This window comes from Mustela lutreola, chromosome 16 (assembly GCF_030435805.1).
Source record: "Mustela lutreola isolate mMusLut2 chromosome 16, mMusLut2.pri, whole genome shotgun sequence".
NCBI classification, from domain to species: Eukaryota; Metazoa; Chordata; class Mammalia; order Carnivora; family Mustelidae; genus Mustela; species Mustela lutreola.
Window position 1 is genome coordinate 31,760,351 of NC_081305.1, and position 26,188 is coordinate 31,786,538.

At 47.4% G+C, this 26,188-nt stretch overlaps 1 long non-coding RNA gene across 1 annotated transcript; it reads left to right on the top strand.

Moving 5' to 3' along the window:
- The first annotated feature begins 9,036 nt into the window (after nucleotides 1–9,036).
- On the top strand, nucleotides 9,037–11,327 carry LOC131818763 (uncharacterized). The gene is made up of 3 exons (XR_009348929.1): nucleotides 9,037–9,138; nucleotides 9,833–9,967; nucleotides 10,925–11,327. It is a non-coding gene; the product is annotated as an uncharacterized LOC131818763 (long non-coding RNA).
- The last annotated feature ends 14,861 nt before the right edge of the window (nucleotides 11,328–26,188 follow it).

Genomic DNA, 26,188 nt, shown 5'->3' on the forward strand with positions numbered 1-26,188 from the left:
GTCACACTGTCCGGGTCCCACCCAGACCCTTAACCTACTTGATAATTTCATGTAAGTTACTCTCTTTTTATTTTTATTTTTTGTAAATATGTTATTTATTTATTTCACAGAGGGAGGTCACAAGTAGGCAGAGAAGCAGGCAGAGAGAGAGGGGAAGCAGGCTCCCTGCTGAGCAGAGCGCCCAAGAGCCCAATGCGGGGCTCTATCCCAGGACCCTGGGATCATGACCTGAGCCGAAGGCAGAGGCTTTAACCCACTGAGCCACCCAGGCACCCCAAATTACTCCCTTTTTAAAACGTAAGTGTATTTATTTCAGAAGGACTAGCAAACACTGAATTTGATTTTCTGCAATAGTCTTTCCAGCCCCGTGCAGGAGAAATTTACCGTCCACTGCCTTTCCGTGCCATGACCCAAATCCAAATAACACCAATGCCAACACCACCGAAGAACACCAAGGTGTCCGCCGCTCTGTCCTCTCCTGATTTTCCAACTGCCTCTTACTTTAGACAAGCGCGAGGCCTGTAGGTCTTGAAGAGTTTTCTCTCCCCGTTTGTCGCCATCCCAACCCCCTACTTGTCAGCATGCTTTGGCCCCAGCCCAGAGTTTTTCAGAGTCTGGGTGGGGACCCATCGGTGCTTTATGAAATCAGCCCAGTGAGTCATCAGCATTATCTTTTAAATGGGATAGACTAGAAAGTATCAGAATATATCCCACTCGATAGTAAGGGTAAGAGGTGTCTTATTCATTCCAGTGTGTGTGTGTGAGTGTGTGCACACACGCGGGTGCACTAGAACACAGTGATAAACACAGCATGGGTCGCCATCAGAAAAGTTGGAAAGCCACTTACAAAGGCGCCGGAAAAAGGAGTTCTCCCCTCTCTCCTTCTCAGCTGAAATCACAGCAAACCGGGGCTTTAGAGAGGAGCCTGGCCGTCAGGTCTGGGGATGGGAAGAGCGGAGATGATACGCAGGCAGATAACCTAATCTCCTGGGCTTTCTGCAGTGACTCATCCATTATGCAGCGTTTTCTAGCTGCCCCTTCTGCAGGAAAAGAGAGGCGAGCAGCGGGACTCCTGGTGTCGGCCTGTGTGTTCTCCCTTCTTGGGCTGCTTCCATGGGGAGGATTTTAAAAGCATTTTGCTGTAAAGGGGATTTCTCCTTAAATGCATAGATGAGTGCCAAAGAAAAAAGCCAAACTCAGCGCTAAAGCTTACTCACTGCCATAAACCGCACTGTCCCAAGAAGATCCATCCCCGTCACCCCTCCCCCCCGCGTTGGTAATTGGGCCCCAGCTCTTGGGTACCTAAGATAACGTTCTCTCCCGAACCCTGCCATTTCTGAACATCCTTAGTCATGGTGCTCACTATGGGGCTTACTGGGGCCCAGAAGTAGGAGGTCCTGAGCAATCAATCATTCCTAGCAGATCCTTTGCAGAAACACTGCTCAGATTGGGAGGCTGTCTGTGGCCTTTGGCAAAGGGCTCGCTCTAACAGACACACCTGCGCCTAGGCGCATGCGCACACATTTACCCACCCTCCAGAGCCAAGAGTGGCCAGGAAGGTCCTTCTTTATCTGTACAGAAGGGAGTCTGAGAGCTGGGGCCCGAGTTATTTATATTTATCCTTCCCAATCCCAATCCAGTACTTCCTAGGTAAATTATCATAGAGATACAGGGGTGCCTTGGTGGCTCTGTCGTGAAGCGTCTGCCTTTGGTTCAGGCCATGATCCCAGGGTCTTGGGATCGACCCCTACATCGGGTTCCTTGCTCAATGGGGAACCTGCTTCTCCCTCTGCCTTCTGTTCTTTCTCTGACAAATAAATAAATAAAATCTTTTTATTAAAACAATGTATTAAGAGTGATTATGAAATGTCAGACGTCGTGTTAGATGCTTTACTTGCATTCACTTGTTTAATCCCTGTAACAATCACATGAGATGGGGACTATCGAGACACGTGTTTGATGGATAGGGAAACCAAGGTACAGAGCGATTAGCTGAAATGTTTAAAAGCACACATCTGGCAAGCAGGATTTAAGCCAGACAACCCAGCTCCAGGTGCTTGCCTTTTAACCACGATGCTATCCTTTTGCCCTATCCCAAATCTTTCCAACAAACTACCAGCCAGTCCCTCCCTAACGTAACCCCTGGCCCAGAGTCACAAAATAAGTACATCAAAGCTCCGCACCTTTCACTTTTTTCTACGCTATGTCGAGATCTCCAACGAGGTAGCAACCTACAGGATTCCCAGGCCAGTGCTCTTGTTTCCCAAACACCTGCTCTAGCCAGGAGAACCCTCCCGACCAGGGCCCTTCGTGCTCAGCACATGGTGTAACAGAAATAGCAGGTATCCACACTAATTGGAAATTCACACACTGATTCCCACACCGCGCTTCAGTGAGCCCGGGATGCTTTATGCGTGCCATCTTCATTATCTACCCTGTAAAGACCTTGTTAATACTTACAGATCAAGATATTTGTGTATCTCTTCCATAGAGGACACGATCGAGCCACCTAGCCGTGGTCGCGGGGAGCAGGGAGGGCTTTGCTTGCCTCCCTCTTTCCTTCTCTCATGGGAAAACACACTCACTGGTTTTCCTTTCCTTGTTCACACATGACAAGTCGTGCACTCGTTCACAGTGGGGACGGAGGGGGAGAACTGATGACACTCACATTTTCTTTTCTTTTTTTTTTTTTTTTTAAAGATTTTATTTATTTATTTGACAGAGACACAACAGGGAGGGAATACAAGCAGGGAAGTGGGAGAAGGAGAAGCAGGCTTCCCTCGGAGCAGGGAGCATGATCCCAGAATCCTGGGATCATGACCTGAGCCGAAGGCAGGCGCTTAACTGACTGAGCCACCCAGGTGCCCCCAACATCCACATTATCTTACTGCACAAAGCTAGGGTCACTGGTCATATGGACTCAGGGGCTGCCCTAAGGACCTCATCTGAACCTGATTACATCGACAAAGTTGATTTCCAGGTAAGGTGGCACGGGCAGACCCCCCAGGACTAGCGGGAGGCCATCACAAAAGCCCAGGTGAGACCCAAAGAGAAGCTGAGAAGAAAAAGAAGGTGGAAGGAGCTGTGGGTATTTTTGAGCAGATTTCACAGCCCAGAAAAACCACAGCTCTCAGAGCTAAAAAGGCACCCAGAGGCCCTGGGTCACAAAGTGGAGACTCGCAGGCTGACTTCGACCTGCATATGTGTTTTATTTGGCTCATGAGGCATATTTAACAAATTTGAAAGCACTGCCAGCATTTGAAAGTCGGGAGATCTCGTATAAAAGTTCAAATTTCCAGAATTTTTTTTCCTTTTTTTTGGAATGTCAAATGATCTAGTGTTCTCACTTTCCCACATTTCAACAATTGGCTGGTACAGAGGTGTGACTGTCCCATGCAGAGGGAGCAAACCTGCTCTCTCCTCTTTTCTCCTGTTCCCACCCAAACTGGCTCCTGCGGCTACCAGCCCGCGGCTCTCGGCGCCTACTTCACTTTCCTGCCCCGCCGTGGCCCAGCCCGCGCGTTCTGTAAGTGACGAAAGGAAGAGCCCAGAGACAGAAGGACCTTGGTTCGCGGTGCACGCCGCACAGATTAATTCAGCAGGGAAAGGTGGAAGGTCAGAAGGCAGACAACCTTCACAGTCAAGAGGCGAGGATATCAGGAAGGTAAACCACAGCAAGAGGGCGTTTCAGGAGGAGGACTCCATCAGGAAGCCAATCTTGGGGTTCAGACAGGACCCTGGATTTCCTGCAGACGTTCTGGCTGGAAATGCAAGGTAGAGAAGGGGACAGGAAGAACACAATGACTTCAAGCTGGCCCGGATAAGCCAGAGTTTGGGTTTCCCTGGTCATTCTTTGCACGCCAAAGGCTTAGTGCTTTACAAACCACTTCCACACTCACTGTCTCCGTCAACCCCGCAGCACGCAGTGCATGGTAGCTGCATTCCCTTTAAACAGATGGGGAAACTGAGAGCTAGAGACCTTGACGAGACCTTTCCAGGGTTGCCTAGTCAGTGGCAGAGAATGATGGAAATCCAGCTTTTCCCCTTGCTGCCCAGGGCTCTTTCTAATGAAACACTATTTCAGGAGGTTGTTAATTGTCCTCGGGCAAAAGGGCTCTCCCACCTTTGAGTCGGGGAAGGTTCAATGCAGACCCAGCCACAACAAAGCCTAAAAAGGGTTAGCTCCCCAGATCGACATGGAGTTATGTAGAGAGAGCAATCTCTAATTAACCACTTTACCCAGAGCCTCCCTTTCTCTCCTGCCTCCCACCTCCCCTCATTCCTTCCTTCATCAAATGGTTATTAAAGCTTATTAAACTATGAAGCACCTCTAAGTGCCAGGCAGTTTGGTGAGCCCCAGGCTTACACTCTGGTGCTCGCAGAGCCGTGTAGACCACCGCCGTAGAAGGGCGTGAGTGCAGTGAGGTGTTCTAAAAGGTCAACACCTGGGACCGCCAAGTCTAGCTACCACAGGAGATGAACTCAGGGAAGCCCTCCCAGGCCCTAGGAATGTGCCTGCTGCTGTGTTGCTTCCTTCCTTCCTTCCTTCCTTCAGCAAATATTCAGTGAGCACCTGCTCTGTGGGGGGCACTGTGCTGGGTTCAGGGACACAGCAGTGACCGAAAGCAGAAGGAATCTCTCCCTGTAGGTTGCTTACAGTCAGCTCCTTTTCTAAAAGCTGGTATCCTACCCACGTGGAATATTAACAGGTCTTAACAACATCAACTGCCATAGAGATATTTTCATCCTGCATTATTAGGATGAGAAGGGGACCAAACTGCCACCGGCCACACACTAAGCGAGTGTCTGCATTTCCAGGGACATCTGTTTCTGGAAGTCTAGAACACAGGAGAACCCTCCTGCTGAAAAAGTCTTGCACGTAGGAAGAATTTTCTTCCTATGAGCTTTCTGCACCCAGAAACCTGAATCAAACAGCCCTTGCCTGCATTCCAGGTGGGGACTCTCTCCCCAGGTGAGGTGTCTCCTTCCAGTTCAGATTACCTCCAGCCAGGCTAGGGCAAAGAGCACATCTTTTCCACAAGAAACGTATTTATGATGGATTCAGACAGAAGAACAGCGGCCTCTGATGCCCCGTAATTAAAGAAAGAAAAAAATTAAAATAAAATAGATAGTGCTCCTTACCTAGGAACCCTCATTCATAGCTTGCGGTAAACCCGCAAACACTCACGGGCTGTGGGCTTGACCTTCATTAATGCGGGACAATCACCAGAGGGCTCATACAGACACAGTCTTTTTTTGGCCACTGAAGGAAAAGCAACAGGACCTGTCTTAGAATCAGTGAAACCCGGGGTGTCTGGGTGGCTCAGTCCTTAGGCATCTGCCTTTGGCTTGGGTCATGATCCTGGGGTCCTGGGATCAGGCCCCACATCGGGCTCTCTACTCGGCAGGAAGCCTGCTTCTCCCTCTCCCACTCCCCCTGCTTGTGTTCCCTCTCTCGCTGTGTCTTTGTCAAATGAATAAATAAATTTTTTTAAAGATTTTATTTGTTTATTTGACAGACTGATACCCCAAGTAGGCAGAGAAGTTGGGGGGCGGGGGGAGCAGGCTCCCCGCTGAGCAGAGAGCCTGATGCAGGGCTCAATCCCAGGATCCTGAGACCACAACTCAAAGGAAGGCAGAGGCTTTAATCCACTGAGCCACTCAGGCTCCCATGAATAAATAAAAGCTTAAAGATCGGGGGAGGGGGGTTGGAAGAAGGGGGGTGGGGTTATGGACATTGGGGAAGGTATGTGTTTTGGTGAGTGCTGTGAAGTGTGTAAACCTGGCGATTCACAGACCTGTACCCCTGGGGATAAAAATATATGTTTATAAAAAATTAAAAATTAAAAAAAAAAAAGCTTAAAGAAAAAAAAAAAAAAAGAAACAAAAACCAAACTGCCGTAACAGCTATATTAATGAGAAAACAGACAGAGATGAAGGGATTTTACAGGGTAAAGGAAGAACACAGAGATGTTCACACCAAGGGCAATGAGAAAGGTCAAATATTACAAAGCATCCTGGGTAAGAGGAAGACGGAACACCAGAGGAGATCCGTGACTGTTGAAAGTTAATGTAGAAGTCTTTACTGATAAGACAGTGTTTGTATTTCTTTGTCTTACATATTTTAAAAAAACATATATGTAATTCTAGTATAACGTAGTAAATATTAACGCACAGTTGCTTTAATAAAGAACCTCTCCTCCTTTTAAAAAAAAAATCTAGGGGCACCTGGGTGGCTCAGTCAGTTAAGGGTCTGTCTGCCTTCGGCTCAGGTTATGATCCCAGGGTCCTGGGATAGAGCCCGTTTCTGTCTCCCTGCTCCTCAGGGAGCCTGCTTTTCCCTCTCCCTCTGCTTCTCCCCTTTTTTGTGTGCTCTCCCTCTTTCTCTCTCTCTTTATAAATAAACAAAATCTTTAAAAATAAATAAAAGGAAAAATTTTAAAAATCTCATTTGTAGGGACACCCAGCTGACTCAGTGGGCAGAGCACGTGACTTGATCTCGGGGTTGTGAGTTTGAGACCCACTTTGGGTGTAGGGATTACTCAAAATATAAAATCTTTTAAATAATTTTAAAAATCTTTAAAAAGAAACATATCTAAACAATAAATAATTGTCAGTGTCTACTGCTCAGTTAAGTTTTATAAAGCCAATGAGTTCAGATTTCAAGGTTTCCATTCCAACCCTACAGTTCTCTCCAAGGAAGCTTAACACAGCCATAACCTAAAACAAAGTTTTACTCTGCTTTTTTCCAGGGGCTTCCTAATACCAGAGAAAAATGACGGTATAAACAGGTACTTTGTTGTTGGTCTCTTATTACTAAAAATCATGCAGTTTTCACTTTTCTTTTCCCTCTATAAAAGCTTAATTATGATATATAAGGTACTGTTTTTTTTAAAGATTTTTAAATTTATTTAACATACAGATAGAGATCACAAGTAGGCAGAGAAGCAGGTGGGGGGGCAGGCTCCCCACTGAGCAGAGAGCCCAATGTGGAACTTGATCCCAGAGGCCTGGGATCATGACCAGAGCCAAAGGCAGAGGGCAGAGGCTTTAACCCACTGAGCCACCCAGATGCCCCTGTCCTCTTGTTCTTTAGTTCTCAGTGTCAATGTCACCTCCTCCAAGAGGCCCTCCCTGACTACCTTAACGTAGGGTAGCCTAAAATAATCTAAAGTAGTGCTTTCTCCTAGAGCCTTTTTTTTTTTTTTTTTTTTTTTTGGACCATATCCCCAGACTGTATCGTCATCAGAGCTCCTATTACTATCTGGAACGATCTTGTCCATGTATACGTATATTGGCTTCGTGTCCTTCTGCCATGAAAGCAGGGACTCTGCCTGCCTTGTTTTCCACTGAATTCCCGGTACCTAGCACAGTACCAGGGTACTGAACGAATGAATGAGTGAATCAATGAACAAGCATGCCCAGGTGGAGAAGCAAGGTGTTAAAAAAAAAAAAAAAAAAAAGCCCCGAATTCTGGTCTTAGAAGCTGATGACTGCAGAGGAAAGCAGATGTGAGGGTTTAATGAGCAGAGGATCAGAGAAGCAGGAAAGGAGTCGCTCAGCTTCCTTGAGGGTGTGGAAGAAAATTAAATTTAGGAATATGGGATGGCGATGTGTTTGAGGCTTTCTGCTCATGTGCTGTATACCACCAGATCCTTTGTCCTTTTTCTGTGTCTGCTTTAAAATGGGAAAAATAAAGTTAAATGAAAAAATATATACTGCATTATCTCACCTCCCACATGTAACAATGGTTGTCATTTTTTGTGTTTTTCCTCTTAGCATACTTTCAATAGTTTCAAACACCTGTGTCTTAGAGGGTGTGTATATGGCAGTGGCCTCTCGTGATGTGCTCTTTTCTCACTTAACGTCATAGGATGAGCACATTCTTATGTCTCTGCAGTATCTTAAAAAACATATTTTTTAATGGTTGCTTAATGCTCCATTAAACAGATCGAAATGTCTAATTCGGGGTCTTTGTTTCTTTTCCTCCGTTGTCCCGAGAAGTGCTATATAACTTTGCACTCTCTCTGTCTTTTAAGGGGAAAAAAGTGTCTAATAAATGAATTTTTCCTTGATGAGAGTAGTGGTTCTCAACTGAGGACGGTTTGCACCCCGCCTCTCCCAGTGGGTTTGGGTGGGCGGGGCGTCGGGCTATGTCAGGAGACATTTTTCGCTGGTCACCACTGGGGGGAGGAGGGTAGCTGCTGGCATCTAGTGGGTAGGGTTACTGCTGCAGCATCTGGGAGAGTCCCCTGCAACAAAGGACTGTCCAGCCGGAATGTCAATAGTGCTGATGTTGAGAAACTTGCCAGCCAGGGCAATGTCAGGGTTAATATTCAACCACCGCTTAAAATTGCAATTCACACTCTACCGTCAAAGTGCAGGACTTGTCCCTGGAACTCTGCTGTAGGATAATCAGAATTGCAGTTACTAGAATCTGCAATAGCGGATAGTTTATGTTCACAACTTCTATTTTATTAGAGATGTTTAAATCTCTTAACGTGACAATAGAGCTTCTATTTTCAGAAGTCCGTTCTGAGGATGAACTTTGTGGTCCGGGCGTTGGCCCTCGTTTTGGTCCTTACTCTCCTGTAGGTGCTGAGGACCAGAGAGCGAACAGTCCCAGGCTGATCGATGGGCTCAGTAGAAAACATTTTCTAAGGAAGAGAAGGAATTTGGCTAATCTAGAAAGAGTTATTTAGTTCCATGTGGATCTTCGGAATCCACTTCTCTGAGCCTTTCCCTGAATGAAGGTTTTTCTCCTTTGCAGCTTTTGGAACATGTGCACTTGCGGAGGAATTCCACATTTAGTAAGCCAAATCCCTGAAACCGCCCCCACTTCCCTTCTGTTGAGAAATGCGTACGTCCCTTTCATCCCGATTGCGATCTTTGGGACTTTACCCGACCTTCACAGAGACAATTGGGGTAGAGACAATTTGTTATGACACATCACAGATGATCCAACTGCCATCGGTTCAATGCAGAACAAAGGGAATGTTTGCTGCTCCTTTTCCTCGGCCCACATTCTTTCTGGGGTTTACTGTGAATGGGAGAGAGGTCTCACTTGGAAATGTTTGGAATTGTGGCTCGGATATCCCAAAGATTAAACAGAAAAAAACCTTCCCAAGCAGGGGCTCGGTAAGAGATACACCACAGGCGGGTCAGGAATCACTTTCTGAGCCGTAACAATGGAAATGCAATCTTTAGTTAACACGGACTCAGAATTTAGAGCGGGCGAGCAGAGACCAAGGTCAGTGGTTCGCGCCTGGAGATCGATGCGCGCGACAGACCGAGATCATTTCCGTGTGCTGCGCTTGTTGGTAACTTTGCCTCCTGCAGTAATTTATGTGACTCATCTGCGGAGCCTCAGAGCTGCGGAGAGGGGGACAGGGGAGTTTCACTTGCCGGCAACTCATCCTCCAGGAGGAAGACATCTTCCCTCCTCTTCTCTGCGCGGCTTTGGCTACAAGACAAGCAGCAGCTCCGGGCTCTAAATCGGCTACATCAGCCAGACTGTATCATTTGGGAGGCCTGGGAGAAGGGGCGGGGGGTGGGGGGTGGGGATAGGAAAGACAGAGCCTCGAGACTGGAAGACAATTTAAAATAAGCAATCATGGGCTGGAGGAGACGTTGTTGGCTATAAAAGAAGTACAGGAATAAAAGAGATGGATGGGAAGTCAATTCTCGGGTCTCTCTGTTGTAGGTGATGTACGGTCTTTCATTTTTCTGCTCTTGGTCGGCAACCTGTGGTTTCCGACTACTCATTTTCTTTGTAATCTGCCATTAAAATATTGCTTCGACTGCTGAAAGTGATACAGCCGCTGTTTTCCAGATTCGCAAGCTGTGGAAGGACACTCCTGGCTGGCAAGAGATACACACCTGCAGACACAAATGCACCCAAACATGCACGTGGCGACACAGAACGCGCATCCACACGCATGTGCCATGGAGACGCATGTAAACACAGGTGATGCGGCAAAGGGGATGTGTTCATCCTCAGCTGAACCCAGGGTTCAAAGCCTTCGGATTGGAATGGGTCTGGGAGCAGGGAGTGGAGGGAGGGGTAGTCAGATGGGAGGGGGAAAGGAATGAACTTCACCTCCTACTGCACAATCCCTACCAATATTTTTCAACTCAAGTCAAAGCCCTCAGGTCAGGTCTTGACTGATATTTCCAACAGTTAGATCTTTGAGTGAGCCAACACTTCGGCAGCATCTGTCCGCCTGCTGGAAACCACAGCAATAGCCATGAATAGAATACCGGAGTTGCCCTTGAGAATTAGAATCCTGGTGGGTTCTTACCAGGATCTTACCCAGAGTGGTAGCCTAAGTTATCATGCCTGGATTCAAACTGACCTTTCCTTTTTTTTTTTTTCTTTTCTTTTTTTTTTTAAATTAATTCATTCATTTTGAGAAGGCTCTATGTTCAAAACGGGGCTTGAATTCACAATCCCCAAATCAAGGGTCACATGCTCCACTGATTGAGCCAGCAGGCACCCCTAATTTTTCAGTTCTAAGTAAGAGTATTGGAATTGGCACCTAAGATTTCTTTCACGTAATTCCTGTCAGTGCAACCGGGCCTCCCAGTGGACTTGGCCGTCAGGCTGTGGGTGACACTGTTTTATTACATGGACCATGAGACCTGTGAGTTGGATTCTTCATTAAAGCGAAGGGACCCTCCTTATCCGCAGAGTTGATGATACTACAATTCTAGCCTTTTTAACCCCAGAATAATTTTGCTTGATACTATAAGTAAACCAAGGGCAAGCGATGCAAACAAGGACCCACAGAGCTCATTATTTGAAAGAGCTGGGAGTGGAACACAGGGACGGACATTTTTTGCCCATTTTCTAGGTTCTTCCTGCAATGGCACATTTTATTCACACCCAGGAAATAAGTAAAACCAGGATTTTTCACTGTATTAGGTGTATGAGCCTAAGGCTGTGTTTGGATCTGGGCAGGAGAGCTGGAAGAGGCTTCCATTAAGATCAACAGTGGAAGGCAGCTGGCAAAATGCCCACTCTGTGACAGCTCTGGGGACACAGAAGGCCCCCTCATCGCCGTCATGCTCCGTGTCTTATCATTGTATTCTATGCCAACCTCTACTTCGAAAACTGGTAAATTCACTTTTCAAAAAGATTCCACACCTTACAAAGCCACCTTCAATAGTATTCATTTAAATGTTGGGCGCCTGGGTGGCTCAGTGGGTTAAAGCCTCTGCCTTCAGCTCAGGTCATGATCTCAGGGTCCTGGGATCGGGTCCTGCGTCGGGCTCTCTGCTCAGCGGGGCGCCTGCTTCCCCTTCTTTCTCTGCCTACTTGTGGTCTCTTGCTGTCAAAATAAATAAAATATTAAAAAAAAAATAAATGTTGACCTGTCCTTCAAAAAATTTACACGCATGGAGTACATTATTATGTAAAGAAGGATCTATTCACCTTTAAGTGGAACACATATTTGCATCACTTAAGAAATATTAAGTAGCTTCTCATTTGTACTGTCTACCAGACAGTGATGATAAAGGATATGGACGGTGATGTCTATAAAGTCTGGAAATAGAGTTACTAGTTCTTGACCACATTATTTATATCCACCTATGTTTCCAGACATTATGGACATCCTGTAGATCATACACATAGTAAACAAGAATAAATTGCTTGACATTTTGGAGAAACTCTTAATGTCTGGCGTGCTTGGCTTAAAAAAAAAAAAAAAAAAAAGTACATTTTACGGTGGAATCTCTGTGTTTATAAACAAAGCCCCCAAAAACTGTCCAGAGAAAGAAATCATTTTGACGTTCTTACTCAACATTGGTTTCATAAACCATGACTGAATTATGGCAAATCCTAACTTAAAGGATGATTGAGTTATTTTGTTTAAGTGAGTTTAATATGTTTGGGACTGGGCAATTCTGTTGTTGTTGTTCTCCCTAAATTTCATCCTTCTCTGAAGTTTGACAATTCAGTCATCTGGGTTAATTTCTCTTAGGCATTTCTGAGCCTGACAATATGGAAAATATTGTTATGCAGGATTTTTCTTTTTTTAGTCTCGTTCCCCAGGCACGTCCTGGAAGCGAAAACAATTTAATTTTCAAAAACATTTTTTTTTAACCTGAAAACTACAGAACAGATTACTTTTTAGTGTGGTTCTTCAAATTATCAGATTCTCTGTGTCTATCAGGCGAACTAGAAGATACGAGGCCACTTCCTAGTTCGCTGTACCCAAATGAAACTGGTTTTTAGTTTCTGCGATGACAAAAATCATAGCCTGGGTGACCATCTGTCTAGTCAATAAGTGGCCAGTGGTGGCCTGAGTCAGCTAATTGTGCATAATTGGGATTATGTAGTAGAGATGACACTCCCCCTCTCCAAACAAAGAAAATCACATTTGTGCTGTTTCATGTGACCACTGATCTCTTCTGGCCAGCAAAAGCAGAAATTTGGGTCAATGTAAAGTCTGTGTCTACAAATGGCCAAGATGGTCAGAATGATCAATTCTGGGATAAGCACGAGACAATAGGCAGTGGGAGAGGGGAAAAAAGGAAACAGGGACAGGGAATCAGATCGAGATGGGGGGAGGTGGGATTTTGTGGGGGAAATTATTGTCACCCATCTTTTAGATTCTGAAATGTAGGCACATTCAGTGTCGAAGACCAAAAATGGTTATCCAAGTAGCTTCCGAGGTCAGGTGTGTTGTGGGATCCGTGGTGGGGACAAGGGGAGGGGACTTGTGTGGGAGGGGTGTTGGAGGTTTGGGGAGGGGTGTGAGGAGTGTGTTGGGTATGCATGGTTGGGGGGTGTGGAGAGCAGAAATGATGCCACTGATTTCAAGATTGATGATTTGTTGGTTAAGCCCTTCTGATGGGTCAGGTACGTTGGAAGCCAGGCAGGAGCTGAGACAGCCCACCTTCTGTGAGAGGGTGAATGGTTGGTGTGTTGGAAGAAGTCAGAAGGAGATCTTGTCTTCCAGGGACCCTGGAGCAAAGGCCCAGAGCTATAGCAGCACTGCAGACAATGGCAGTCAGTGGTTGCCGAGTGGGTGGCTGGAATGAAGCCCTGTTTCCCAGCCATAATATCAAGAGAGGGGCATGGGCTCTCACGCTCCCTATCCCCCTTCTCCTAGAGAGAGTGGCAAAGGTACTGTGATTGAAACAGCACTGTTAATTCTAGCCAGAAGGCCTTGGTGCAGGCTTAGTCCAAAATTTCTCAGCCTTGGCCCCATGGTCATTTGGGGTTGGACAATCCTGTGTCGTGCGGCTGTCCTGTGCCTTATGGAATGTTTAGCAGCAGCCCAACTTCTACCTACTAGAAGCCACAGCATCACTTGTTCCCTGCCCTCCTATCCTCTCCTCTCCCCAGGTCATAACGATCAAACATGCTTTCAAGATGGTGCCAAGGTCCCCTGGTTGGAGGGACAACATCACCCCAGGTGGAGAATCGCTGCTCTGAGCCCTTAGGCTCTGCTCTGCTAGTATCTACTGAGGCAGGGTCTTTCCCAAAACTCAGATCCTCTGAGGAGTTGTGCCTTCATAATCCGGCCGAGTGTGTACATTGGTTCAGGTGCGAAGCTTTGCATCTGTGCCTGCGGATACATTTACATGGGGCCATACATGTTTTACTGACCACTTGAAAATGCTCTGGGAGTCAACACGCCCTTGTTGGAACGTGGGTCCAAATTCCAAATGCCCGGCGCAAGGGCCACGGGGCAACCTCAGGGAGGAGACTGAGACAGGAGCCCACCGCTCCATGGCGGACTCCACAGGGCAGACCACTTCCGGATCCCCCTATTCACAGGGCCCCTGTTACGTACCAGGATCTGTGCTCTGAAGACACCGAGGGAAGAAAGTCAGGCAAGGCCAGAGTCCTGGTGGGGGGGGAGGGGAGGCTTACGTTCCAGAAGGTGGAGGCAGCGTGGAAATGCGAGGGTCAGATGATTTCAGGGCCCTGGCTTTCCTCTGGGTCAGACTCTTCCGGAAGCTTCGACGCTTCAGTTAGGGGCTCCCACCTCTCAGGCCTCTCCAAGTCCAGAAGGGGCCTTGGCAACGCGCTCACCTATTTCTATAAAATGGGCAAAAAGTTAAGAGAGCTCTTCTCCACAAGGGCCCTCAGGTTGCACAAACCTCAGATCCCCGGAAAACTGGGATCTGTCCCTGATTTTTTGCTTCCATACATCACAGAATCAGGTCCTCTTTTCCCAAAATGTATCCGGAAGGAGAAGGAGAAAAATGCATCCAGTTTTAATTCACCGACAGCAGGGGAAGAAAGAAAACAACATCCATCGGGAAAAGCAAAGCGATGAGGAAAGAATCAGATTGCTCATAGGGGTGGTTACTGGGGTGCTCCCTTCAGAGACAGGGGTCCTCAGACTGGCACACACCAGGGTGGAGTTTGGATCCTGGATCCTTCTCCCGGGCGCCCCCCCCACCCCCAGCCCCGAGGCTGGGGAGGGAAGCTGCCATTTCTGGCCTGGCTAGCCTGAGCAGCTGGCCAAACCCTAGCTAGAAGCCCGCCATGGGGCTCCGGGCAGGCAGGAGCCCCCGGCGCTCTCCCGGCCATTGTGAGCCCGTATTGATCAGGCAGGGCCACAGGGCTGCAGCAGCTGAAGCTCTGGGGTGCGCAGCATTGATCCTCTCCCCTGGTTATTTATAGGATGCGCCGGCCTGGCAAGTAACCGGGGGAGAGCCTGTTTAACGAGGGTTCAGGGCGCGCTCTTCGCTAGCTGGTTAACTTTAAGTATTGGAAATGGGATTGATGCGCACATAATAATATTATGATTCATACAAACCACTTCTCAGGCAACTCAATATATTTCATTACCTCCTTTCTAGCAAATGTATTGATTTCTGTTTTGCGGTTTTATAACACAATTTCAAGGCTGTTGTGGGCTTAATGAGCCGTGTTCTTATGATGTTTAAAAAGATTTGAAGCTATTGTTGAAATAAATATTATGGATCACCCCCTCCCGAGGTCCATCCCCCCTCCCTCTCTCCCCGCCCCCGCCCTCCTCCTTGCCCCCACCCCCACCCCCAGCCCGCCCCTCCCCTGCCCGGGCGGTGCCGCCAGCAGAAAGCAGGGGGCTGCAGCTCTGAGGCCCTTTGTGGCCCAGATCAAAGGACCCGAGCGTCACAAAGGCCGCCCCACTCAGGCCCGCGCGGCCACACACAGCCGCACCTGCAGCGCGGCCAAATGTCATTGTCGCTTCTGCGGGGCGAGCGCGGGGGACGCACCTCCAAGGCGACAGATGACTCTAATAACGCTTGATGAGAATTGATGGGGAAGGAGGCGCGCGGTGTCCAGGGCATTTTATTAGCTGCCCCGACTGCCCGAGCCCGAGCCCGAGCGCCTGCACCTGTGGACCCCCTTCCTCTCAGCCTTTATGGAAGTTGACAGATTTTATTAACTTTAAGGAAGAACTTTCCAGCGTGCGGAGGGCCGCAGTTTATTTTGTATTCATGCGAAACGGAAACCGAAAAAGCCATGTTTACATATTTACCGGCCCCAGTGACTTCCCTCTGGGGCTCCATAAGTCACGTTCCAGATTAATTTTGTCATAAAATTGACTAGTGCGCTAAGGGATCTTGGGAGTTTGGGGGCTGTCCTTGGATGTGTGATTTTTTTTTTCAATGGGAGAAAGCTATATTCAATTATCTAATATCTCAAAGGAACCCCCCAAAGACTTCCCAAATCATGCAGAAATTGGAATTCTTTTTAAAAGCGTTTGCTCCTGGGGAGAGAGCATTTGCAGGAACTCAAGAAGCTTTTGCTCACAGCAAGGCTTCCCCAGTCTTCTGGATAAACTAGAAACAAAGACAAGGACCAGAAGCATCTTCAGACTTTGTGAGAGTGGCTCTCCTTGGGGGTTTTGGGGTGAGAAGCTCATGCAGGTGTCTGTACTCAGACTTCAGAGGTTAAGTCCCAACACATTTTGAAGGAACAAATTTTAGTTTTGGTAAAATGATATGATTGTTGGACAAACTATTGTTTCATAATCCAACGTGCTTTTACAGAACTTCTCCACTCTCTTAGAAAGATCCTCACTGGAGGGAACAAAGTAGTAGGATTTTGCCTTATACTCCTAGTTGTCCACTGCTCTCACGATATTTTTAGAGTGATGGGTGGACGTCTCCGACTATGAAAATTCATGTTCTATTAATGGCCCAGTGTTGAAAATTCAGCCACAGAGTCAGCTGGGTATATTGCTTATTAGCTTAAAAGCATAAAGCCTTCTAGAGCTTCCTTTTGTGTGCCAAATAAACTTCAAATGAACCGAGGATCATTTCGCAGGAAACTCTTAAGTTGAGCGGTAATAGAAAGTAGTTAGTAGAATATTACACTTTTCATTTGGGCAAACAGATGGGATGCCTGCTTTTAGATTTAATCAGGGGCTGACAGACAGGTAGGACGCCGGCATATTTTAGTTGGAGTCTCTTTCTTTCCAGGAAAGAATGAAACTACTTAATATGCAGTATATCCAGCCCCCATCTATTGCACTATGCCCCGTGATCTCGAATGCTTAACTTTTTCTCATTTCTGATGACATTTACAAAGGGCATCTAACTGCAAGTGAATCCGTTTATTAACACATCTTTTAGTCTAGTCTTCCCTTGCACAAAAAAGTTATGAATGTGTGGTTGTGTGTGTGTGTGTGTGTGTGTGTGTGTGTACACAGTTAAAAAATAAAACAAAGGCTGTTTAAATCACCAAGAGCACACCCAAGTCTCCATTTACATAGACATAGACGTAAATAAATGATTTAACAATTTGGGAGTCATGAGTCTCTGACCTCATGCTTTCTCAACTAACCTTTTTAAAAGATTTTGATATCAATTGTTTCTCTTTTTTCCCCAGAAGCACATAATACACGGTAACCTTAGCATGCACAATCTGTTTAAACAGAAGCATAACAGACAAGTGCAGCCAATGGTGGATTTTAATATCGCGGTAGAGGTTCTATTACCTTGCTGGAAACCCAATCTCCCCCCACCTCCTTCAAATGCAAGTCCCTGGACATCCCCCCCCCCCCGCATCAGAGATCATTTGTTATGCAGAGTTTTGTGAAGCAATCAAAATTAATTCACAGCGATCTTTTCACCCAGAACCTCCAGCCTCTAATAATGGCCTTTCTCAACAGGTGTTCACTGTGGCGATCTGACTTCAAATTGCCAGACTAAAGGTTTTATTCTTTCGTCATTTCTTTTTTAATCTCAAACTTGTAATTTACTAATCTGTAGCAGCTGCCAAGGAAGGCCCAGCTGCTTACTACCAAGAGGGGAAGGGTACCTCCTAGGAGGCCGGGGCAGGAGAACTTCACCTCTGGACAACCAGGAGGCAAAACTTGAGATCCACAACCTGGGCGGGACCGGGACGGACATAGTCCCCGGGGCCCCTTCCTCCAAGGCTGACCCCAAATTGGTGATATCTGACTGGTAATAGCAGACCCCTCCAGAAGGGCTTCAGAAACGTCCTGGGTTCGGCACAAGGGAGTAGAGATGGGACAGTGGTGGCAGCGACACTAATCGCCAGAAAAATACCATGCAGAAGAGTTTTTAAAAAACCGGCCTCTTTCACCTCTGCCAGTTGAACTTGCCCAGGCTAATGTATTGTCCATCGGCTCTCAGATCTGCCTCCTTTTAAGGGAAAACTAGAGTGGGAAAGCAGGAATTAAGTTTTACTGCCGAGATTCTTAGCCTTCATGGCTCATCAGAAGCAAGTTGGCTGAGTGTGTGTGAGAGAACAAGGGACCAGACTTGCCATTTCCAGATTGCCAGAACTCTAAGTGCCTGGGTTCCGGCCCTAGACAGTCTGATGTAGTAGGCTGGCATGGGGCCTGGGATTAGATGTTTTAACAAGTATCACAGGGACCTGATGTGAGGAGCCTTGAATCCCTTCCATCAGGGCTAGTTGTTCCACTGCCTCAGTAATCTGATCTCTATAATGGGTCCCCCTCTTCAGTCTCCACAATCACATGGTTCCCAACATAGACTCATATCGTTCCTCCTTTGAGCGGGTATCCCTGGGAAGCCACTTGACGGGCTGACAGGTGGTTTTCTTCCTACGGAGATGACGTCATGGAAAGACATAGACATTGTTGTTAAGAAGTAACCAACTTTGCCAGGTAGTAATCCTTGGCCTCCTGGTTTTGTGGGTAAATGATGCCTGCAGCTTGTTTATTACCTCTGGCTTGATGTCTGAAAGGAGGCATCCTAGGCTGAGGTGGGGACTTTGTGCAAAGACAAATCCCCCCTGACATGGGGGGACCAGAGGCTCCCCGAGGGTTAGGAAGACATTGGAAGATGTCTGTGACAGGCCTTGACTTTGTCCTAAGCTGGGAGCCAGCGTTCTGCAAGGGGTCAGAAAGGAGGCAGGGTGACGTGTCTGGCCTGACTTACTGGGAAGAGGATTTGGATTCCTTTGGTCTGTGCTGGAAGGAGCAGACATAGAACCAGGCAGCTTCAGAGAGGCAAACTGGAAGTCTTAGGTGAATCCAAAATAATGATAGAGAATCTGGAAATGTCAGACCATCAATGATGTATTGAGGATCCCATTGTCTTGGTGGCCCCCCTCCCTAAGGCCACTCTTAACGTTTCATGGGGGAGTGGAAAGCTGTCTTGGGCCCCAGATGCCAAGGAGCACCCCCTCACCAGAAACCTATCTATGTACGAAAAATCCTATCTACGACCCTCATTTCATTTCTATGTTGCACAAAGCACACACACCCCACCCCCCGCAAGGGAGGGGAGACGTTCAATAGCCTCTTTAGGAAAATGTGCTTTATTCTCCCCCCCTTGACTTTGCTGTAGGTCCAGCAGACGTGGCTGAAAGGCACCCCAAAGAGTTTTCTAAGCGGGAACCGCCATCTCGGTTTGACAACAGACTCGTCCAGAGCTGGTGGCTGCTGTCAGCCTGGAGAAGGACGCCTGTGGATGGTATTACACGTTTAAGAGCCTGCGTAACATAAGGCATTTATGTACTTTATAAATACATAAACGCATATGTCTATGGAGCCACAGCCCACCTATGGAGGGTCCTGAAAAAGATTACCTTCATTTGGCAGATGAGAAAGTCAAGAACCAGAGAGGGGAAGACTCTCGCTCAAGGTCACACAGCAGGTTTGGTAGGAATCTTTTGACCAGCCTTTCAGAGATTTTGAGCTCTACACCCTTGGTAGAGTTGTTATTTTTGTTTTGTTTTGTTTTGTTTTGTTGTTGTTGTTTTGTCTAATGTTTCCCAAGTGCTTATATTTATGTTATTGTATGTTCATTGGAATCATCCCTTCTTTCATTCGTTCAACAAATATTGAGCATCTAAGACACGTCGGAGCTGGGGATACAGTGGTGAGCCAGGCAGACATGGTTAGGGTCCTCATGGAACTTTTGGTCCCATGGGAGAAACAGACATGAAACAGATAATTACACATAAGTAAGTGATCAGAAGCAGCGAGTTTGTGATGTCCTGCAGAGACCTGACCACGTGTGGCAGTGAGGCTGGGTGTGTCTGCCTAGTGTGGGGCTGTCCTGCTGCGGAACAAATAGCCCCCAGATGCCAGGGGTTAATTACGGGACCTATTTGTCTCTCTTGTGCAGGCCTGCTCCTTGGGCTCAATCAGGAACTGAGTCACAGAGACGCTATCTCAGCCCAGCCTGCCATCTCAGGAGAAAGGAATGCGTTTCAGTGTTTCTTCCTGGAGGCGGCCATGTCACTTCTGCTCCTATTTCATTGGCCCATTCAGGTCACACGGCCACGGGGGCCCTAGAAGGGGGTGGGAGGGGCATCCTCCTCCAGGCGCCCAGAGAATGATCCAGAATGGCTACCGCGCAGGCATTGGAGGTGGCTTCTCTGGTTTCGGCAGGAACCTGAATCGTGTGTGACTGTTAAGCAGGGACAGGTTAGCACATTGGAAGTGTGGGGAGCAGCTGTGACTACCAGCGGCCTGTGCTCAGGTCCTGAGGTAGGAAGGATCATAGCCCATGTGAACAACAGAAAGAAGTAGCTAGAACCCAGTGAGCCAGGGGAACATGGCTCCCATGCACACAGGTCATGTGGGGACTTAGACCCCACCTCCCAATGGGAGATGGTTAGTCAATACCGCAGAGAAAGGGGAGTGGCCAAAGCTTTTCCCTTGAACTTGAATGCTACCTGGTCCCCCACAGCCCACAAGGGCCTCCACCTGTCATGGGAAGAGCATATAGCCCATCTTCCCTCAACACCTTGGAGGGCAGCTCCTCTGTTTGCCAAGCCTCACAGTTTACTGAACAGAATTTCTGGTCAAAGCGGTACTCTGATGTTCCTGTTTCCAATTGCTAAGGGGCTCCTCTGTGCCAGGCTTCTGAGAAAACTTCCAAAAGGCGATATTTGCCTATCAACCAGGGTGACATGTTAGGGGCATGAAAGAGGTGGTTTCAGAAATGGCTGCAGGGAGAAGCAGGGAAGTCTTTTCCATGCTGGGCCCCCATCTCCCAATTAGCATACAAAAACATTTTTAAAGGAATAACCTTTCCTAATAAAGTCTTATAATCTCAATAAGACATTTCAGCAGGGGAATTATTAGATATTAATTCATGCCTAGTTGCACTGACAGCTCTCGGCCGTCCATGCAGTCCTAATAGCACGCTAGGTGAGAATTAATATACCATAATTCACGCTCTGTCATGCATTATTGCTTAAATAAGATACATGAAGAATAACCTATTCTGTCGAAATAACTGGGATGCTCAGAGTTCTCCCGGCCAAGTTATAAATAGTTACGTTAGGATCCAGAATTTTTTTGTATTACTAAATTTGAAATAAATTGCATATATGTATCCTCATCTGTAATTACTGTGAACATTTTTCTTAAGTACTAACATTAAGTTCAGTCATATTCCATGTTTTAAAATTGAACTTAAGCAAAATCACATAATTTTCTTGAGACCAAAATAGAAATTTCTTTCCTCCGTATATAATTGTATCTGGTGCGATGGCATGCTAGAGGGTATCCGGACAAATGCTCAGGAACGATGAAATGGTTATGACCCAGAGGGGGACGACATAGAAGCAGGGGTATGTCAGGGGGCCCTAGAGGATACTCTGTTTATGTTTATGAAGAGTTTGAGTCTCACTGGACTCATGAGCTTGACTCATGATTCCTGTTTCCCTAGCAAGGGAGTGCAGCAGGAGGCAGTCCCCGTCCTCCAGAAGCTTCTAGCCTCCTGAGAAAGACAGTATTGATGTAGGTGATAAACTAACCATGTCCGCTTTGGGTAATTCTGAAGAAAATGCCAAGGTGTGATGAGGAAGACCATGGAGTCCTTTGGAAGAGCTCTGCCGGCAGAGCCATAGGCTCCCAGAGTAATAAGATGAATAGCTGATCAATCAGTTATGTGTTTATCATATCGTTGGTTGGGCACCTTATTCTGTGCCTGTCTCGGATGGACACTGAGCATAGGAAGAATTTGGTGGTCTGATGAGGGAGTGGGCACTTACAGATAGAGATAACCACGATGCCATGTGGCAACAGCCAAAAACCAGGATAACGCAAAGTCTCGGAAGGGAGCAGTGCCTCTCTCAGCCTTGTCGTGGGGAATCTAATCAAGGAAAACTTCATGGAGGAGGTGACCCCTGAGATGGGTCTTCCAAGAAGGGAATTAGCCAGATAACATATTGAGAGTGAGGTCAAGGGTAGGCAGAAAGGAGATGGTGGTGGCTCGGGGAGAGGAAAGGCGGAGGAGGTCAGAGGGTGGGACAGGTGGCCAAGTGTGGAGAAGAGCTCATGTGTTGTCCTGATGTGACTAGATTTACTTTGAAGTCCCACCATCGGAGTGATCAGTGAAGTCTGTATCCAGGAAGAAAAGGGGGGGAAGCAAGGAGAGCAGGTAGGAAGCTGTTGCTTCCGTCCAGGAGAGGGGGCGGATGCCAGGACTAGCCCAGAGGGGCAGTGGAGGTGGGACAAGGAGGAAGCAGAGTGACAACATGGAGAGATGAACAGGAGAGGGGATGAGTTAAATCAGGGATGTGCTGTGTTCTAGACCTTGAGCTTGTTAGGAGAAAAGTCTGGGCTGCGGGTCAGGTCTTGGGGACCCCCCACATTCATAAACCTGGAACACCAGAGTTGAGAGAGCCCCTGGAGATCATCTACCCATCCCATCACCCATTTCAAAGACAGGGAAACTGCGTTCCAGAAAGTGGGGGGACCTTGCAGGTTCACAACAAATCTCTGAATCCTTTTCCAGACTGATGACTTCCTTTCAACAGAATGTTTTCCACTTTAATTGCCAAATTAGAGAACTAACTGGGGGCTGAGGGAGACAGAAATCCTAAGTGGAGTGATGGCTTATAACAGCGTTCCCTAAACTCAGGTGGCTCTCAAATGGCACTTGTAAATTTCACCATGGTTGGTTGCCTTGTATTTTAATTAACTCCATTTTTTTTTTTTGCTTTAATGATCTTTTTCAAAAGAGAAAGCTTATATCACATCCATACATGGACGCTGACTTTTCTCTTCTTAGAAAAAAAAAAAAAGTAAATCTGAAAATTAACTCCATGAAAATAAAGCAATCATAAAGTGTTAGCCAGATACTATTTTCTGCCTGAAGCCTACTCTCTCTTCGTGAGAGAGAGAGATTGAGAGATTACTGGATTTTGGAAAGGGGTGAAAGACCTATTGGCACCAAACTGAACCTTTTTGCTTGTCTCTGTGGAATTAGAAGAATACTGAAAAGAAGTTTTGTCTTGCTGTGTGGTTCAAGGTTCTGAAGAGGTATGGCCCTATACTTCCTAAAGCATGCCACACCTTGAGAAATACTGCGATAGTTAAAAAAACAACAACAAAAAAACCCCCAAACAACAACAACACAAAGTATCACTTTCACATATCCCAAAGTTGGGCTGTTTTATTGATCTATCAAAGCAAAAGAATGAGAAGCGCCAAGTTGGCATGCGTCTGTTGAATGACTATCAAAGATGCCATCAAACCTCTTTCAAAGAACTCTTCTTGAGAATGCTTTTGGTTTTGCCATTTCGGTTCAAAGGAGGATGATTCCCTGTCTTGCCCCTACCTCCTGGTGTAGTCATAGCTCAATGAGAATTTACCTCCAAGGATTGTGCTTGTGGGTGTCTGGGTAACGCAGTCGGTTAAGCGTTTGCCTTTGGCTCAGGTTGTATCCTTGGGGTCCTGGAATCAAGCCCTACACTGGGCTACCTACTCAAAGGGAAGCCTGCTTCTCCCTCTCCCTCTGCTGCTCCCCCACCCCCACGCCGCTTGTATTCTCTGTCACTTTCTGTCAAATAAACTAATTTTTTAAAAAAGAGAGAGAGTTGTGCTTGTGCCGATGAACTGTCTGTCAAGATGTCTAGATCATTCCTTGAGGCTACCCCCAACCGCCAAAAGGAAGCAAGGGCATGATGTTGGAATAACACCTCCTGGGGAATTAAGTCTTCACCCACTAGGGGTAAGGGGATGCCGAGGACACAGCACACAACCTGGCTTAGTCTGGAGCAAACTAGGCATTTGTTGCTTTGCAAATGTATGTCCTGGCTGCGCTCTGTATCTTTTGTTTCTCATGCTTCCTAAGTTTGGATTCTCCCCAAAGCAGAGCCTGAGTTGGGTGCAGATAGCTAATTTGAAAAAATGTCCCAGAAGGCAGGAGTTGAAGGAGCAGGGACAGTGACAGAAGAAAGGAATAGAAGCCAGAAAGCACGGTGGGGCTGGTTACTGCTACGGGACTGGCTGGGGACCAGACACGTGGACATTGGATGGAGAAATGTCTACCACGCCCGTGCCAAGATCAGCTGAGCCACCGGAATGTGGCTTGGGCCCCAGAAAGGCTGTGTTCACCACATCCTCCCCTGCTCCCAGAAACGTGGGTAGTGTGGAAGCTGCCGGTAAGAGGCATCCCGAAGAGTGCCATTTCTTCTCTGTATCTTTCCCCCCTAGGCGGTGGGAGAGAAGGGGGCTGTGGAGGAGGGCAGAGTCCTGCCTCGAATCCCTCTCACCTCTCCCCACCCACCCCACCTTTCTCAAGGGAGATGCCTCACCTTGTCTTCTGGGAAACGTTCCAGGGGGAGAAACCCTGCTTGGGCCTCCCTCCCAGAGCTCCACTGTCTGTTTCAAATTGACCTTGATTTTCCGTTTCCTTTGCTGTACTGCTGGCTGGAGGGGGCTTTTCAGGGCCCCTGGTTTTCAGGACCCAGCAGCCTCTTCACAGGTGTGATGTGCAGTTTGAGCAAGCTGGTCTGGCTGGGAGGAGGAAGAGAAGCAGGAGGGGAAGCAGCAAGAACCAGTCTCTGGACTCAAGGAGGAGCTGCGCCTACATCAACCTCAGAGCCCCGTGCCTTTGACCCTCCCCCAGACCATGGCCGGTGACCTGTCCCCCTTGCCAGAATGGAGGCACAGGTGGAATCTGCAGGGTGGGGGTTGTGGAGGGTGAGTTCCCCTCCCCAGCCTCCCTGCCCGCCCCCCTCTCCAGCTTGTCTGCAAGGGATGCTGAAATGTCGATTGTCTCCTAGCCGTTCCTTGGCTAACCCAATCAATCCATATGAAAAGAACGGATTAAATTGACGGATCCGCATATATTTAATGATTGCTGCTCTTTGACCAAGACGAGTTTCTCAGGAAGCACTTGTCACAAGCTATTGATAGAGTCTTTCAATCCCGTCTCGCTGCGCGTAGGGCTTTCTGGGTCCCCAAAATGGCCAATCTCAGGTGACCCCAGAGCTCGCGCTGCAAGAAAATGAATTGCTCATCTTCGCTGGTGGGTGAGTGGGTTTAACTCTCCGCTTCTGGATCTTTCGGCAGACAGAGCTTCCCACACAGATGATAACATGACTTCCCACCCCACCTTTGTAATTTCTCAGGAGGTCTCTGCCAATCGCAAGGAGTGTCACAAAATGCTGAGATGAAATACTCCTCTAGTCCAATTTGTCATGACTGGCGATGCATTATGTATGGTGATAATATTAGATACCAACTCTTGAGAGTTGGTCTTACATACTTACTGGATTTTATAGTCACAGAAACCCAGAATGGTTGATATTTTTAAATATCTCTCCTTTGTGATGAGGACACTGAGGTACAGAGAGGTTAAGGAACATGTCCGACGTCACACAGCAATAGCAGAGCTGGGAGGCTAGCCCATCCCGTTAGACTGCACATACTGAGCCATTCACCACTGCACAATGGTAATAATACTTATGGGCGCCATCGAATTTTGTGTGTGTGTTGGATCTATGCCTTGGGATGATGTGTGACTTAGATGCCAGGCTTAAAAAGATGGCAGCACAGTCTCCCTCTTCCCTGGGGTTACACTGTCTCTGCAGCCTCAAGGATGGAAAGTCTACAAGACAGCCCAATTCCAGGCAAATGTCTCATCTTGAAATATTGTCCAAACACTTCCTCTACTCTCTATGTTTTTGTCTCTCTCTGTGTCTCTGCCTCTATCTCTGTCTCTCTACCTCTCTGCAGCTGAAAGTCTGGACCTTCTAACTCAACACACACCATAACTACCCGTGTTTTAAAGACCTGTTTCATAGCTTCCCTAAACGACCATCTACCACGTATCTACCAGGGGCCAGCCGCTATGCTAGGAAAAAGAAAACACAGTTCCTGCTCTCAGGAAAGGCACACTCCTTTCTGCAAATGCATGAAGACAATTGCAATATAGTGTAAGTCCTGTGACAGGTACCTGGGGCACTGTGGTGGCCCAAAGAAAGCGTGCCCCCTTAACCAAGGCCACATGCAGAGGGCTTCCTGGAGGAGGCAATATTTGCACTAAGCCTTGAAGAGTACATGTTAATAATCGGTTGATAGAGCTTGCATTCAAGGACGGAGACCCAGAGGAGCAGGTGTTAAAGAGCAGAGATGTTAAAGAGGTCACGTTGGCAGGCAGCAATTCGAAGGGGATGAGGGAGAGGGAGGACTTCCCAGTCTCCCGTTTGCTAGTGGGGCAGACAGTGGTGTCACTCCCCAGGACAGATGTTACAGGAAATGCCACAGGCTTGGGAGGGAATGGAGAGCTCAGACTGGGAGGTGTTGGGTTTGAGGAACTGATGGACCATCATGGACACCGCCTGGAAGGTGGGTCTAGACTCCTGGCAACGTCCTCCTCTGCAGAGGACTGAAAACTCTTTGCTGCCTGGGGTGTGATTTGCTCTTTTGTATCTTCCAGTGAAGGGCCCTCAGGGCAGGGTCTATAGAATCCTGTCCATCTCTCAAGGAGA